The sequence below is a fragment of the Lepisma saccharinum genome, chromosome 16 (assembly GCF_977018435.1).
Source record: "Lepisma saccharinum chromosome 16, izLepSacc3.1, whole genome shotgun sequence".
Taxonomy (NCBI): domain Eukaryota; kingdom Metazoa; phylum Arthropoda; class Insecta; order Zygentoma; family Lepismatidae; genus Lepisma; species Lepisma saccharinum.
Window position 1 is genome coordinate 13320960 of NC_139244.1, and position 15712 is coordinate 13336671.

General features: G+C 38.8%; 1 protein-coding gene across 1 annotated transcript in view; it reads left to right on the plus strand.

Annotated features, from left to right (window-relative positions):
- The first annotated feature begins 4960 nt into the window (after positions 1–4960).
- Positions 4961–15712, plus strand: part of LOC146000261 (sodium/potassium-transporting ATPase subunit alpha-like) — a 471911-nt gene continuing 461159 nt past the window's right edge. The window contains exon 1 of the mRNA XM_083137721.1: positions 4961–5077. The gene's annotated coding sequence lies outside the window, so the exon portion shown is untranslated. The remainder of the gene's footprint in view (positions 5078–15712) is intronic.

Genomic DNA, 15712 nt, shown 5'->3' on the forward strand with positions numbered 1-15712 from the left:
ACAAAATGCATGAACATGGTGATGGACAATTTGCTTGTAATTGCTGATGCATCCGGTTTTGAATAGGCTGTATGAACAAAAAGTGAGCTTGAAACAAACCTTGACAACTTCTTTGGCGGCCACAATTATGTTCAATTACAATCTTTTAATCTCGACTAAAAATTAAGATCAGACAGGGACTACCAGGGAGTCTAATTCGCCCATTCGATTAGATTATCAACATTTATTATATACTGAAATAATTTGTGAAATGAAATGAAAAGTTCATCAGTTAAAGGCGATTCAAAAGATTTTGAAAGAGTCGAAGAAATCTCGTTATCCAAAGTTCACTCTACTAGCAAGTCCGCTGGCAAGCGCTGTTGAGTAACTCCTTCTGGGAACGACTGTTAATGTGTCACTTCCTCACACAAAGAAGCACTTATGGAATTAGGTCTTGCATGTGTTTCGCTACGCATGCTAAGCACACTGCTGCCACCACGTGGCTCGGACGATCTTTAAAGCATGTCTACTGAAGAGCGGCTAACGACATCTGTAGCAACTTTGGGAAATATGCTAAAAGTACAAAACCTGACCTGCCTAACCTATTCACGTATGCATCAAATAGCAGAAGTAAACGTGTGAATAGGTTAGACAGGTTCGGTTTTGTTTATTTCTGTTATAAGGTGCATACGTGAGTAGGTTAGGCAGGTCAGCTTTGGTGCTGTTAGCATATATCCTCACCGCTCGTTGTCTACTCGTGTGATTTCGTAACGATTCTGTAGCTATTTATTATCAGTGCTCGAATAGGGTGAACATGGAGGGGGACTGTATCCCTTGTTCTTGTTGTTACGTAGAATATTTATATGATTAGGTTAACAGAATCGATGAATTTTGGCGATGATTCAGTTACTAAAATAAACAAAGACAATTCACCAGTAATGGAAACATAGACTTAGATTCACCAATAAGGTTATGTCTGTATTGCGCGGTAGCGTGTTTAAAGTTTTGGTAACTATAGACACGCCACTGAATATGGAACGTAAAGAGAAAACGAAGAATAGGAAATAGATAGATACAGAGTGAAAGAGAGAGAGGGGGGGAGCGAAACAATGAGCAACTGGAAGTATAAATATTATTGTTCTAGGGACCCTCCTTTCTACACATACATCAGCGAGCAACAGGACAACTCATCCTCATCTTCCTTGGACATAGCAAGGCGGGGTCCAAAGATAGTGGTTCCGAATCAAAAGAAAATTTGCCATCTCGTTGGCCGAATACTAGGCTCACATTCATCTCGAATGTTCTGGTCGCGACTTCCTTTCATGCCATGGATTGCTTGTTCTGTTCTTCCATCTACTGACAAATCATCCTCATAGTCAGTATTAACCTACAAAGGGAGAAGAGTGATGTTAATTAAATATCAAAAGAATCAATAGGAAATATTGGAAACTCAATAGTATCTTTGGAGGCATTTAAGTAGCCTGGCATTTTTTGCTTCAAATTGACGAATTGTGAAGGATTAGACCTTTTCGGTTGGCAACCAGACTGTCTCTCCGTGCTATGCAAACCTATCTCGATTTGTTAGCAATATACATGTATAGTAGGGTGGAGTGAAAAAACTTTTATTTTTATTTTTATAAGCTAGACTAGGGAAAATGTGCCATTTGTCCATAGTAAGAATCCTGCAAAATCATATTATTTTCTGTCAACTCTTTGATCGCCCTTCACCTTATTGAAATAATTGGCATTTTAACCCTTTTTATGACTTTGTAGCCTGATTCAGTTTGATTTCAGCATGTCTTATGAAGTAGCGATTCTAAGTTAGCTACTTATTGAAAAGGTTTTGGCCATCTTAAGCTTACCTATACATTGTATGGGGATATCCTGAGGATAACATTATGTCCCCAGGATATCCCAAGGATATCCTGGGGACATCATGTTATCATCAGGATATCCCCATCCCCAGAACTTCCATTTTCAGAGAGATGGCAGTTACAAGAGATATTTGGCGCTACACGAAACCTACCGACCAATACTCTGCCGACCTACACCGATCTCATGAAGAAATATATTCAACTGTGACCAGACCTGAGGACGGACAATGGAAAATACCCATCATTTTTGGACATATCTCACAAACTGTGCTACGAAGTCGACGAGATCTGGGAAAGGGCCTCACTTCCAACAGTAACTCACGCACAAGCGATTGAAAAACTCAGATGGTTCCACGACAATACAACACAATCCTAAAAGTCTACAAGGGGAAAAAGGATCAACCCAACTACCAACGGAGACTCTCGGACTTTCGCGACAGAGGTAACAGTCTGTTTGATCTCAGCAAATGCAAGTGCTTCGACATGGTTTCCAACTGCAAATGCGCGAAAGAATTCAAAGTTCCGGCAAAGGAACGCCATTTCCTTGAAGACCAGAGAGGACCAAAAAAGATGATAATCAACAGTATAGATCAAGAGAAGACGTCAAAATTGAAGAATAAAGCTGAAAGAGAGGAAGCTAATCTCAAACGAATGAAGAAGCAGAGGACCGTTGAGAGTAAAGGTCAAGCCGATTCTGCCGACAGTGCCGAAGATGACACGTAGCCGTCGGTGAGTGCCACTGGCGATGAGTACATTCCAGATACAGAATCAGTCAAGACTAAGACAAAGCAGAATCGCCAATGTAAGAAAATGACAATCTCTCTCCGAGAACGCAGCAAAACTCGTAAGGAACTCCAGCAGAATGAGGACCAGTTTGACCACACGCACACTGGCATAAGGCAGTATTCTTTGATGGCCACAAGGATCAAACTTTGACACAAGTTCTCGGCGACGACAACAAGTAACACAGAAAAACCCTCAAGGAAGAACACATAAGCATCATCATATAGCCTGGTTCTTCGTACTTCAGCCACACGACTCCGCCATCAGGCTCCAGCAAAGACATAGCTGAGTCAATAGTCGCTAGTTTCAAAGAGAGGAATGCACAGACAGGGAACATTAAAGTTGTAGGGTGTCACGGCACAAATGTGAACACGAGACACACAGCGGGCGTTATCCTCCGACTGGAAGAAACCTTGGAGCGTCCTCTGCAGTGGCTGGTTATGTCTGCTCCATGCCAAGAAGGTGCCCTTGCGCCATCTATTCCAGGCACTCGATGGCACGACTACAGGCCCGCACGGATTCTGTGGAGATATCGGAAAGCGGCTAGTGACGTGTAGCGAACAGCCTGTCTCCTCATTTGCACCAGTGCAGCTGACCGAGCAACTGTCCAATGTTGACCCGAAGGAGTTGAGCACGGATCAGCGCTATCTACTAGAAATGTGCAATAGCATCGGCAAAGGTGAATGTAGCGTCAATCTGGCAATGAAAAACCCAGGTTGCCTGAATCACTCAAGATGGATAACGACAGCCAATCGAATCCTCCGATTATATGTAAGCGACATGGAACCGTCAGAGAATCTGAAAAAGCTGGTGACGTTCATGATTCGCGTATATGCTCCAACGTGATTCGCCGTAAAAGCCCACTGGTCACACAAAGATGGAGCTAGGCACCTTCACCAGATGCTCGTCAAGTGACGATACCTCAGCCCTAAGCACAAGACGATCGTTGAACCCGTCATTCATCGCAATGCATACTTCGATTACCCGGAGAATCTGCTCCTGGCCATGATGACGGACCATCGACCACACATACGTGAGCTGGACCTGCGACGAGTGATGAAGGCCAGAGCTGCAGCAGACCCCAGTGGACAAATACGGAGTTTTAAGGTTCCCGCAAAACTCAACTTCGACGCCGTGGAATACTTCGACGTCATCGACTGGGCCATCTGCTCTATCTCGGATCCTCCCGTAATCAAGGCAATGACAGACACTGAGCTCAGGGATCTCATCACGATGGAGGTGACTCCAACTCTCACCTTCTCAAAATTCCCCAACCACACACAGGCTGTAGAAAGACACGTGAAGCTGGTGACCGAAGCGGCGAAAGCTGTTTGTGGACAGAAATCGCGAGATGGCTTCATCCGTGCACGCATCGCTTCTCGACAGCTAATGCCGACGTTCGAGTCGAAACGTGACTTCTCTCACTTCACCTTGTAACTGTTTGTGGCATTTGATCGCATTAACTGAGTTTTAAGGTGACTAAACTGACTAATAGTCACTATTGACTGACTATATCGTTATATCGTTGTAATGTCGCTTAGTATTGCAAAATAAAAGGTTGCGAAGGGCGATCAAAATATTGTTCAAAAGTCTTGACATTTTTACACAGTGTTCTATTGATCTATTGGCACCTTTTGACATATCTAGCTAATTGAAATTCAAAAAAATATTTTTTTAGGCCATTTTCACTCCACCCTAATGTATAGGGCTACCGAGAAATCATTTACACAGTTATCGTAAGTGTTTAAGCCAAATGCTGCTTAGTTTGCATGCGAGTTTTTATAAATATTCATAGCTACAGTGAGATGCATAATTATTATTAAGCAAATTGCCCATCATCGTGTTCATGTACTTTGTTTTAGCCAAGGAGAGCTTCAAGAGTTGAAAGAAAAAGCTGCTGTAAGCCTCTTCACCAGCATACTTGAAAATTTATTCATTAAAAACACGTAGGATGCAAGAGCAAAATTAATTATATTAGTCGTGGAAAATTTGCCGAGTAATAATCCCACTGTTCAGTGAGATGCTCAAGTATTACTTGGCAAATTGTCCATGACTATTTTCATTATTTTTTTTCTCTTCCATCCTACGTGTTCTTAAGGAATGGATTTTGTCGTATGCTGGTGCAAACGTTGTCAGCAACTTGTCTAGCATTTCGTTTCAATTCTTAAAATTCTCCTTGCGTAAAACAAAGCGTATAAACATTGTGATGGATAATTTGCCCGATAATACTTAAGCATCCCACTCTACTACATATTATGGTCGAAGTAATTCCAGAATAATTTCATTCTAAATTCCCTTAAAACGTTTCTCAATAATACATGTAGGTCTAGGTTTCGGATGCTAAACCAGAGTTCACTGCAATCAGTAGGCGAGAAGTTTGAAGGTGACTCGGTGACTTGGCGGGACGAATTGCATCTGTAATTTTAACATCTAGTGAACAGGTAAGTAAATATGTTTTGATTGATTCTCCTAATTAACGCGATCAATACGACGTTAAGAATATGAACAAAACAGGTGTGCTTCTCTCGTCTTTATGTATCGGCGTGTTCATAATGGATAAACTTAATTTGAACAGTTTTTTGCTTCTATTGGAAGAATATCTTGGATGTATGACTTTGATTTATACCTTCTTAGGTCATGTATTATTGGGATTACGGGACCTGCATTCCCTACTCCTTTATCTCAATTGCTGTTCAAATCCTTTTTATTGAAGTGTATTCGCTGTGGTCAACTCCCGGCAATGGATCATAATTGAAAAGACATGCATGACAGGCAGCTGTAACTTTGCCAGATGTTACGAATGCAATGAGGAAGATATCACTTCTCAGAGCGTATCATTGTAATAAGTCGGCTGAATTGTAATAGCCTTCGCCTGGCCACTGATGTTGCACCCTAGGCCAGACAAATTTAAACTGGGGGAGGGTAAAATGACAGCAAATGAATGTCGTCGCCTTCAGTGCGACCAACTTATAAACCAAAAACAGTGTGTATGTACGTGTGTGCTTATTGTTTATTAATCGCTTAATAGGGTAGTATAGTTGACGGTTTAACCACACTTTTCTGGAATTACAAATGACTACAATTAAAACGTGAAGCTCCCATTTAGCTTTTACATCACCGAGGTCAGTTTTATTTGACTCGAAGAACAAACTAATTAGTAATTTTGTTATGGGTCCCGGGTTCGAATCCCGGCCTGGGCATGGATGTTTGTGAGTGTCCATTCATCATATCCTCATCCCCATATTCGCAAATTAGTCAAAAGTGGCACAAAAAGCGAAGTAAAATTAAGCAAATCAATCATATTATAGATAAGATAGAACTATGTTATTTTTATGTACGCACAAAAACAAGGCAATAACTATGTGGCTTAACCCACACGCCCGAATTAGAAATTTGGAAATGAAAGTAAATACGAGAAATATGTGGAATTACTTCAAATTCATTTCACGATTGGCTGACACAATTTTACGTGGGCTGCGTAGAGGCCAAGGTCATTATATAGTAAGTTCTGGAGCGCCTGTTTTGGTACGTGGCACTGCAGGGTAGACGCTATGCTTATTTTCTCTAGAGCCAGATTTCAGTGGCTGAAACATGGGAATTCGGCTTTTGGAATATCTGGTTTCTGTCACTGCGAGGAACCTGAATTTCCGAATGTGTTTCTTTTGTGATAAATCTAGTTCTGAGTCATACGCAAATTCGCATAGTGTGCTCCACGAATTCACCAAGTCCCATTTCAGAATAAGTTTTCTTTTGTCATTATTTTTATCCTCTTAAACAAATTTATTTAAAATAACAACTGAACTAAATTTACTAAAAACGCATTGTATGTTTGAATGATGAGTAATGTGGTTATAATTTTGAACGTGTAAATGTCTGAATCACTAGTTCATATCGTCATATCTGCAAGTTATGTCGTATATGTAATATTCTTCCTCTCCTGTTCAAATTCCCTAGCAAACTTGTTTCGAATGTACAGAAAATTTTATTAAAGTCACTTTTTGGAGAAACTGTAACTGAAGTTAGTTACTTTTTTTGCAGTTTCAGGTAATGAATAACGAAATAACAGTTACTTTACAACAATAATGATAAAAATTATGAACTGTTGATAAAATAGAAACACACATACACATACACATATTTGATAAATGTTTTGCGTGACATAATATTTACAAATATTATGAACATTGCATTATCTTACTTCTATAGTTTTAGTAACAGTATATGAAATTGAGTTACATTTCAAAATGAGTGGCTACGACTCCGTTATATTCAAAAGTATCAAGCACCGGTCCACCATGAAAAAAATTGTTGCTAGTTACTTTTGGCAGCTTTCAGAGCGAAGCAACAATCTATAAATACACGGGTGTTCTCCAGTCGGGAAAAAAAAAACAATCACTGCTCATTTGCGACCAACAGGCAGAGACGACACTGAGAGAGAGAATGATTCAGCTTGTCACGTCACTTCGATACTAAAGGTTGCATTTATTTCTGAAGTTCGTTTTCAAGTGACACGTGTTGCTTCGGCCCTAAAGCTGCGTAAGACTCCATGTAGTTCTTCGCGTATGTGCGTTCACTACTACGCAATGCTTCTTCTACAGTTGATTATTCACGAGCTGGAATGTTGAGCTCAACCTAACAGATAAGGATGATCTTGTTTACGAAAACTACCAATTATATCCATCCTGGGAAAAAGGAAGTTGCAGTGAACAATGTACCCATCTTGCTTTTTGCACTCTCCCAAGAGTTCCATTCCGTTTATTAATTGCACGTTTATATTCTTGTTTACTTAATCTACATCACAACAGGGAATGTGGAAGAAAGAGGAGAGGTACCAACTGTTGCTAAAAATTTCAAGGTAGCCAACTGTTTCGTTTGACTTGTAGAAATGAAGCCGTGTGGAAAGACACAAAGCTGTTTCCTTATGTCCTTGTAAGACGTTGACAGAAGAAATGACTAAGAAAAACCGTCAATTTTCGCTACCATCTAATTACCGTTTTAAATGTAACAACGGTCATGATACAGTTGACCTAATTAATATAATTTGAATGATTCAGTTTTAAAACAATACATTTATGGTGCACGCAAGTGTAATTTATAATCATTATTTATCTTTATGCATGATAAAACATTCAAATTGAAATAAAAAACGGTAGGCTGTTAAATTTTAACGGTAGAATATTGTAAATTTTACGTTTCAGCACATGCAAAAAATGTACAGCCAACGGCAAAGATAATGGTAGGCAAATTGTCCATCGATACTCTCATTCTCTTCTATTCTACATCCTGTGTTGTTTTAAGGAATGGAATTATGTTTATGTAAAGCAAATTTTTTCTCCGCTTATTGATGGTTTTGATTTGATTTAGGTTATTTAACGTCGAATTTCTGTATTGATGTTTTTATTTTAATACATGGGCCATTTCATCTCAAATCATGCAGGTAATTCAAATTTCAAAATCAGCTGAAAAACATATGTTAAAGGACCCAGGGAGTCGTAACGTACCCAATTTGCGTTACACGTTACGTTCCATTTTGTAGGAGGAAGAGTATGGTTCAGCTGCTGGTACCCATGTAACGTAACGAAATGCAATATGTTATAGATTGACGTTACAAGGAACGTAACAAAATGTATTATGGTAGATATTAACGTTATAAAGGAACGTAACGAAATGAGCACATTGGAACATAACGTAATATGCAATATGGTATATACTACCGTTACAAGGAACGTAGTAACGAAATGCAATATGGTATATACTAGCGTTACAAAAACGTAACGAAATGCAACATGGTAGTAAATAACGGTACAATAGGAACGTAATGAATGCAATCCTCCGTAACGGAATGAAGTGAAAGGCAATATGGTTAACTAACGTTACATAGGAATGTAACAAAATGTAAACCACTGTAGCGGAACGGAACAAAATGCAGTTGGGTACATACCATCTGCATAAGGAACGTAAATAAATTCAGTATGGTAGATGTTAACGTTACAAGGAAAGAACAATTCACAAATGTTAGCTAGTAACGTTATAGGCGCGTGACGAATATAATCTATTTAACATCAAGGAAGAAAAAGGAATAGCCAAAATCTCTTACCTTTCATTGGAACATTGCGAAAAATAACTCACTATATCGTATGGGATTAATGTGAAATAGCCGTGAAAAATATGGTTGTTTGTAAAAAAATTAATTTCAACCAGGGTTGTTAAAGGGTCAGGAATTTTAAATCAATTCAATTCCGGTTCAGCAGGGAATATTAGCAAGCATAAATGGATCTGGACTGTAAAGAGCCTCTTTATGTATTTCAATTCGTTCCAGGGACATTTTCTCCTGATCAATTGAAATACGGCACAGGGACCTTCTTTCCGGATCAATTTAAAGACGGTCTAAGTTCCATATTGAAATGAAAGAATACGCAACTTAAACCGAATTTAAACTGTGCGATAAAAAAGGTTCCGGTCTTGTTGCGGAACCCAATAGAAGAACCCATTAGAATTTATGGGTTCGTGGACGTTTAACAACCCTGATTTAATATTAAATTACATTTTTGGCTCGAATTTGAATAAAGCTTCCAACTAGTGTAGAAATGAGTAGCAATAGGCGTGCGCACGGGGTGCAAGGGGGGGGGAATGCCCCCCCCCCCTCGTCATGGACATCTTTCGATATTTTAGACGCAGGGAAATATGCCATATCCAATTGCATATTAACCCGATAATAGTGTTGCCCCCTCAAGAAACACCACTTGAATTCGAAATTATCGCATTCCTGCATCCCCATTATAATAATTAATGTAAATTACTATGACAAATCAAATTATACGTGTGAAATATATACTTTTAGCTGACATTCGTTTTCTAAAGGGGAGAGGTGGCCATCCTCGCCCCCCTTCCAGATTTCCATGCCCCTATTTTATTATACTTTATTCCAGAAATTTAGGGTAGAGGAATCATATCGCCGGTTATTAAACGATATTGTGCTCTTGAAGAAAATGAAGTATTTTGAATCCGATGAAAGTTCACAAAGCAACAACGGTGGAAGAAGATGCAGTGGCACAACCACAGGGGGCAGGGGAGATTAACCCTCAAACTTGTACAGAAATCAATTCTAGGAGGTAAGGAAGGCAAACATTGGACTATAGAAAGAAAGGTTGCAGAATCTAAGAGTAGCAAGACAAAAGGATACTCAAGATGGATTTAGTTTTCACGTCTTTCGTGCACTATTTCTTCCAGACGGCCAAGAGCACCTGCAAGGGGGCACAGAGGGGCAATTGCCCCCTCTCGATTTCTATCTTTATACTTATTTAAAAATAGTTATATAAACTTGGACAGTTGCTGCTGATTACGGTGTAAGTTTTGCCCGTGTAAGGTAATAAATAGATTTATTATTAATTTTTGAAGCCGCACCGTTCATTTATAAACACACTGTATATGAGCCATTGTGAATTCGAGTTAATTTAAACATTTTGCGTTGTTGCGAGATTATCTATCAGGATAAAATTTGGACATAAATAATCTAAGTAGAAAAGTGCAACTTGTATATCAAAATTGCCATGTCCATCTGATCTCCGAAAGTAGTGTTTAGCACGTCACATTTCAAGTATATGATTGATTGATTTGGTGTTTTGAGTCCACTTTATGCACAGTAAGGCTAATCGGGACTGGACCTTCAGTTTGAAGTGGAATCCGAACCACTTGTGCCTCCACCGGGTATCGAACCCGGGACCCCTTGATTACTAGGCGACGAAGCAACCACTGCGCCATCGGGGAGGCCATTTCGAGTATAGTCCATGATCGTATCTAGTATATGAACGAGATTTGTCCCTCCTCTCAAACAATTCGTGGCTTGTCCCCACCGAACGAAGTGTGTCACTTATAAATTAAGTTTCCGAAAGCAGGCATTATGCATGAACAGAACAAAAAATACTCCTGAGAAATTACAAAAATTATAAGCCAGTTCGTGACCGGGAGTTATTGACGGTCTCCCCCCCCCCCAACCTATCCGCTTTAGGTTCCGGGTTCGAGTCCTGGTCTGTAAATATATTTTTTAGGTGTCTCTTCATCAATTTAATCTATTTATCATCCATCTTCATAGTTTCGATTAATTATAAAAGTGACATAAAAGCAAAGCAAAATAAGAACAAATAAAAATAATTGCAAAATGACTAGAATGTCAGAACTACATTTGAAAAATAAAATGGGAGCAGAAGATTCATTTTCAAACAGGTATTTTGGTAGAATTGTGTAGACAGACAGCATGCTCCCGAAAGTTGCCAATCCACGTGTAGCATGACCTTCGATACTGGGGTTGCGCTTTTTCAGGAAAGTTTTCTCGACCCTCGTCAAGCGTCTTATCAAGAATGCCTCGGTGTTCGCAGCATTGCCAACTTATTTTCCGTCAGAAAAAGTATTTTTCCTCCTATTTAATCTGCGGTTGGCTCTACAATACATCATATTAAACAAGATACAACAACTGAATTACGGCGAAGTAGGTTAGAAACCCTGCGTGCTCAAGAGCAGCTTCGATAAGGCACCTGAATTGTTTCGAGAGGCAAGTCAACCAAAAATTATATATATCGCGCAATTGCATTTTACCTATAATAATAATGTTAATTATTGCATGAACATGATAACTTCAAATTAAAGCAATGGCTTTTGAGGAGACAACACTGTTATGGGGGAACATGCACCTTGTTTGCCCCCCCTGAAAAAAAAAACTACCCTGCTTGCCCCTCCCTGGAAAAAAAATCCTGCAGACGTCCATGAACCTTTGGTATCGACTTCGGAGTATAAAGCTGCAACGTGCCACCACTCGTAACTCCACGGTATGCCGAATTGGCAACACACCGCTCCTTGCTCCGGCTGGTCAGTTGGGAGCACCAGTTTTCACTCAGGGATCGGGATTAAGACGATCCACATTCCTCCAGGAAGAAAACCACCGAATTGCGACACGTGACAGTAAATAAAATTCCAAATGCTTTATAATTAAAATGTCCAAATCTTTAATCACGAATCGCGCGCGTACATACTGATTCGCACAAGTTAAAAGTTATAATTTATTGAGTCATGCACGCTCGCAGGCAGTCATAAGCAATTTATTTAACACGAGAGTCCGCGCACCGCCTTCACAGTTAATAGCAAAACCTCAACTGCTACCTCAAGCGCGAGGCGCAGCATAACAGATTGTTCTAACTTACAATACAAACTCATAACATAAAATAACACAAGAAAAACTGATAATTTATATAACACATCAATGTTAATTAGCGATAGTAAGCTAAAGTTAAGGTTGGCAACAATTAAAAATGCCAACATGGAAGTTTTTACATCGCAAAGAACACGAAGCGTGGTTCCCCTACTCCTAACATAAACAGCCAATAGGAATACGATATTTTATTCAAAACTAGGGAGAAATACTTTGCTATAATATTACAATATTAAACTATATAGAAATAACTAAACTGATTTTATCAAATAAATCATATTTGCCCTTGTACATAAAAAAATGATTAAATAAAGATTTACTTTATAAGGAAGACAAATTACTTCAATCTTGTACATTGTTGAACAAAAATCGATATTAAGAAGAAATGTATTTAACTTGTGCTTCAAAAACAATGAAAACGTTGCATATATTATTTGGGATCCTATAAATTCTGAATAAATGTTGCAAAAATACGCGAAAAAGAAAGTAAAAAAAAATACGTGAATGATATTATAAAATATAAAGAAACGTAATATATACATGAATTATAAAAACAATTAACTATAAATAATTTAATCCAAGTTCTTAACTTGAAAATATACGAATAAGATAAATGCCAATATACAACTGAAATCTGCCCAACATGGCGGTCGTTAGAAAGCATTGTTTCTTCAATGTATAGCGCGGCAATAGACCTTGACAGCCTCTTATTTGCCAGGAAATATCAACACGAGAACAGGGATAGGAATTCCTCTTATTTTAGATTTTCTCAAACTAATGGAGTGCATACATTGCTCTAAGCAGGATGCTCTCTACCTTATGATGGGAACAATGTATCCGCTCAAAACATTGGACGCTAACGCCGATTTAAGCTGGCTCGCAAGCCGAGAACACTGTTCGAATCTCCACAGGCATATAATAAAAATGTATCATACCAAAATGACACATCTGGTGTAATACCTAACGTGCCAAATTTTGGAAAATAGGAGCTGGTAGCGCCACTTCCCCAGGATTATTATCCGTGGCCTGCAAGCAAGGTTCTTGTATGTGTGACTTTTCTGTTTCTCAGACTACTTGTGACTACCTACAAATTATGTGAAACAATAACAAACAACTTCCCGACCGATTTCCAAGGCTCGTTTCACCCTAGCTACAAACTACCACTTCGATCACTGCATGCACGAGTGAGTAGTGGTATTCGCGTGTCTTCCCTTTAATGCAAAACCACAATTTGCTCCACAGCTGCTGCCATATTGCGTAGATGAACGAAAAACACACTCAATATACCAAATTGCTTGTATGTAGACATCAGACGATAAGAGATGAAACAATTGCAGCCTACAATTTCCCTCAATCAACTACAATTGCCATCTGAGTATGAGAAACCACTTGCATTCTAACCGGGTTCGATTCCTGGTGGAGGCACAGTGGTTCATTTCCCACTTTAAACTGTAGGCCCACTCCCAATTAGCCTATCTGTGCATACAACTGAACTTAAAACAAGACAAACTTTCATTCTAACCTCAGTCAATTGTGGGAGCTGCTTAGAAGTAGTAGCGTTGCTGGCATGGTGGACTTCGGTTCTTACTTTTGCTTTTAACAGATAGATACATTTTGAATAATAGTGAAATCAAAGTAATCGATTATTTTACCGAATGACAAAGTTATAACGGAATTGTGTTACCTCCATTACAGAACAACTACCTAATCTCATTCAATTCCAGTGTTCTATCTGGTAGATAGATATATCAGCCTTTGCAATGATGTAAACTTTCAGTGCAATGGCGACAAAGGTCCAATAACTATAATGTCAAACTTTAAAGATTTCCTGACAAAATAAAAAAATGGACAGATCATTTACATTCTCAATGGACATGTTGAAAAAAAGACATATTAATTTTTTTTAATTTCTTTTTTTTAGCGTAGGTAAAAGGAAGTCACTTGAATAAAGTGGGAATATAATCAAAATGTCCATCAGGTATTCATTGATTTCAAAAAAGCATATGATTCGGTCAAAAGAGATAAATTATATAATATATTAGTCGAATTTAGAATACCTAAGAAGCTTGTTAATATGATAAAAGTATGCACCAGTGAAACAGAAAGTAAAATTCGTGTGGGTATTTATGTGTCTGACAAATTTACAATTCATGATGGGTTGAAACAAGGAAATGCATTATATCCATTGCTCTTTAATTTTGCCATAGAATATTCTGTTAGGAAGGTAACAGAAACTAACGAAGGACTAAAATTAAATGGTGTGACTCAGTTGTTAGCATATGCAGATGATGTAGACTTATTAGGGGATGATATAAATACAATTAAGAATAATGCTAAAATACTTTTCAAAACTGCTAAAGACATAGATTTGGAAGTTAACAAAGAGAAAACTAAATATATGCTTACAGGCCGAAACCAAGGGTTAGGTAATAATCAAAATCTAATTATTGATAACAACTCGTTTGAACCAGTTTCCAAATTCAAATACTTAGGAGTAATATTAACCAATGAAAATTATATTAAAGAGGAAATAAAAAGTAGGCTTAATTCAGGAAATGCATGTTACTTCTCTCTTCATAAACTTATGTCTTCTAGTTTAATAACTAAGAAACTAAAAGTTAAAATATACAAAACAGTAATTTTGTATGCAGTACTCGTATTGTATGGGTGTGAAACTTGGTCCCTTACATTGAAAGACGAACATAAATTGAGAGTATTTGAGAATAAGATCCTTAGGAAAATATTTGGACCTAAAAGGGATGACAGGTGAGTGGAGAAGGTTACATAATTTAGAACTACATAATTTGTATTCATGTCCAGATGTTATTAGAATGATTAAATCAAGAAGACTTAGGTGGGCAGGCCATATGGCACGAATGGGAGAGGAAAGAGGAGTTTATAGGATTCTTGTTGGGAAACCTGATGGTAAGAGACCTATAGGAAGGCCAAGACCAAGATGGAGGGACAACGTTGAGATGACCTAAAGGAAATCGGTAGGGATGGAAAAGAGTATATAGATCTTGCTCAATATAGGGACAGATGGAAGGCCTGTGTTGCTGCAGCCATGAACCTTCGGGTTTAAGAAAGCTAGAGAGTTAGTTAGTTAGTAAGTTTAAAAGGAAGTAGCTAAAAATGAGTAAATAAAAATATTACGTGGCAGAGTGGTTAGCACAGCGCACTACGACGCCAGGGGTCCCGGTTTCGAATCCCGACCTGCACATGAGTGTTCTCTGTGAGTGTCCCTTCATCAGTTTCAGCCTTCGTCGCTCATGCTCATCTTCGCTTTCTGAACCGCCAGGTGTACAGCACGTGGCATAGCGTTTCGCGTCCGAATTCCAGGAACAGGCAACTTACGGTTACCTGACCAAGTAGCGTTTCGTCCGAGGGCTACCATCCTACTAGTGTTTAATGAAGCAAACTCTTGCTAACACTCTTAAATGCTCCATCCAAGAAAATATCTTTTTGTTGTTTTAATATTTCTTTCCCTCTGGAAATTGCAAATCTCACCTTCATAGTTGTCAGATAGTAAGAAAGTGTTGCCATCTGACATGACTAAAATTTCTAGATCCAAGTTCACTTCCTCTCGACGATTTGTTTTGATTTGATTTGTTGTTTTAAGTCCACTTTATGCACATTAAGGCTAATAGGGATTGGACCTACAGTTTAAAGTGGGATCCGAACCACTTGTGCGTCCACCGGGTATCGAACCCGGGACCTCTCTCTCGACAATTTGTCTTGAGTCTGCACTCCGCTGTCTATGCAAATGTAGTTTTAAAAGTTGTAAACCGAGGTATACTAGTCACCAATTCCATCGCTGCCAGTGGTTAGTCAAGGTGTGACTCATCATCAGCCAGGCTAGAGCGAAACGCAACTC